Source organism: Octodon degus, unplaced genomic scaffold, assembly GCF_000260255.1.
Source record: "Octodon degus isolate 3935 unplaced genomic scaffold, OctDeg1.0 scaffold00054, whole genome shotgun sequence".
NCBI lineage: Eukaryota > Metazoa > Chordata > Mammalia > Rodentia > Octodontidae > Octodon > Octodon degus.
In genome coordinates this window covers 2,541,941-2,544,417 of record NW_004524630.1, presented here as the reverse complement: position 1 = coordinate 2,544,417, position 2,477 = coordinate 2,541,941, and the positions used below count along the sequence as shown (strand labels likewise).

General features: G+C 44.6%; 1 pseudogene; it reads left to right on the top strand.

The window, feature by feature from the left end:
- The first annotated feature begins 481 nt into the window (after positions 1-481).
- On the top strand, positions 482-1,382 carry LOC105742475 (annotated as a pseudogene).
- The last annotated feature ends 1,095 nt before the right edge of the window (positions 1,383-2,477 follow it).

Genomic DNA, 2,477 nt, shown 5'->3' with positions numbered 1-2,477 from the left:
TGTCTCCCCTAGTGAGTGCTGAGATTCTAGGCATGCACTGCCGCACCCAGCCTTGCCTACTTTTTCTTTTAATTTTGTAGCCTGAAATAATTTAAACTTAGATAAAAGTTGCAAGTATGACACAAAGATTTCCAAATTTTTCTTTATTCGACAAAGAGCCAATTGTGAAAGTTGACATTATTAAACTCTTGTTAAATATGGCATAAAATACACTCTTTGGTCTTTCCTCATTGTTTATCACCTTGGCATTTCGCAGCGCAGAGGCGCCTGTGTTGGTGTTGCTTCCTTGTGATGGAGTGCTCTCCCGCTGTCCAAAGACCCCCTGGAGGAGGGGCACTTCGTCCCTCACAGGACATCCTATCCAGAGGTGCAAGCCGCCATCTGTCCTGATGACAGATGACCAGAGTATCGATGCATTATCTATCTGTATCACTTGTAATAGTGGTGGAACTTTTCCACCACGAGGATAATGAATATGCATTTTGTACTTATTAACAACACCAGGCTCTTTCCCATCTTGCAAGATGGCGGGTGAAAAAACTGAGAAGCCAGACACTAAAGAGAAGAAACTCAAAGCCCAGAAGGCTTCCGCAAGTGATACTGGTAAAAAGGATAAAGTGAAGGCAAAAAAGTCCAAGAAGGGGCAGCCCCACTGCAGCCGAAATCCTGTCCTTGTTAGAGGAACTGGAAGATGCTCCCGATCTGCTGCGTATTCCAGAAAGGCCTTGTACAAGAGAAAGTACACAGCTGCTAAACCAAAGGTTGAGAAGAAGAAGAAGGAGAAAGTTCTTGCTACCATCATAAAACCGGTCGGTGGGGACAAGAATGGAGGTACCCGGGTGGTTAAGCTTCGAAGAATGCCCTGACACTGCCCTCCTGAAGAAGTGCTCTTGAGCCACGACAAGAAACCCTTCAGTCAGCATGTGAGGACACTTCGAGCTCGCGTCACTCCCTGCACCATCTTGATCACCCTCACCGGGTGTCACAGAGGCAAGAGAGTGGTCTTCCTGAAGCCGTTGGCCAGTGGCTTGCTACTTGTCACTGGGCCTCTGAGCCTTAATCGTGTTCCTCTACGAAGAACACACCAGAAATCTGTCATTGCCACCTCTACCAAAATTGACATCAGCAAAGTGAAAATCCCCAAACACCTCACTGATGCTTACATCAAGAAGCAGCAGCTGCAGAAGCCCAGACACCAGGAGGGCGAGATCTTCAGCACGGAGAAAGAGAGACACCAGATTTCAGAGCACTGCAAGGTGGATCGGAAAGCGGTGGGCTCACAGATTTTAGCAAAAATCGAAGCTGTTCCTCAGCACCAGGGCTACTTGTGATCCGTTTTGGTTCTGACAAATGGAATTTATCCTCATAAATTAGTGTTCTAAATGTTTTACTAAGAACCTAATTAAATAACTGATACATTAAAAAATAGTATCAGTGGGCTTTCTATTGTAAAAGGTGTTCATTCCCCCCATATCATATGTAAAGTTATTTTTAGTAGTAGTAATTCCCACTTCATTCAGTAGGACACTTGTCCCTAACTGATTTGCTGTCACTATTCTAATGCTTGAGCCGTCTCAGGTTTGCCTGGTGAGAGGCCCCTTCCGCTGGCTCCTGGATACGGTGTTCAGATTGACTTCTATAGTTATGCAAAGTTTTCTTCTAAAATAAAGGACAGTCTGCTTTCGTCATTACTCTCTTCATTTATAATTTTTTGTAGATATGATTTAAATTCCTATAAGTTAGCTAGTAGTTTGTTTTGTTACTGTTTAACAAACTATTCTATTTATCCTTTCATTAATGTGTTGCACTGTGTGTGTGTGTGTGTGTGTGTGTGCACGTGTACTTCTGGACACGGAACCCAGGATGTCCTACCACCCAGCTGTGGCCCTGGCCCTTTCTCATTTCTTGCTAAGTTGTCCAGGCTTAGAGTATGTGACTCTCCTGCCTCAGCCTGCGACACAGCTGGAGTTGCAGGCCTGCGGCGGCAAGGCCAACCTACTGCTTCTGCTAGCCCACTCTGTCTGCTGTGATTCCTGGTCTAAAGTTTCCCTTAGCTTATTTTTTTGTTCTTTCCATACTTCAGTGAATATGCTAAATTGCTTCTAGTACTTTTAAAACATCCACATGACCTCTTGGAACTGCAGCTTCCACCTCCTTTTGTCGTATCCCCTTGGTAACAGCAGTATACCCGCTTTCATTATTCGTAAGAGGTCCTACAGTTTTGAGACATTTTCTTTTGACACATATCACAGTTAAGAGCTCTAAAATTTCCAAACAAACGGGCTTTTTCTTTCCTAATTTTGTTAAAATTTCAATTTCCCCTCTCCCCACATTTGGGCTAGTTTGCTGTATTTGTGCTCTATTCCCAGCAGGTGGCCTATCTGGAGCCCAAGACTTCCTCCTCCTGCGCGTTCCCTTCACTTCCCTTCTCTTCTGTGTCTTCTTGCTTTCAGCCCCAACATCTCCGCAAAGCCAAC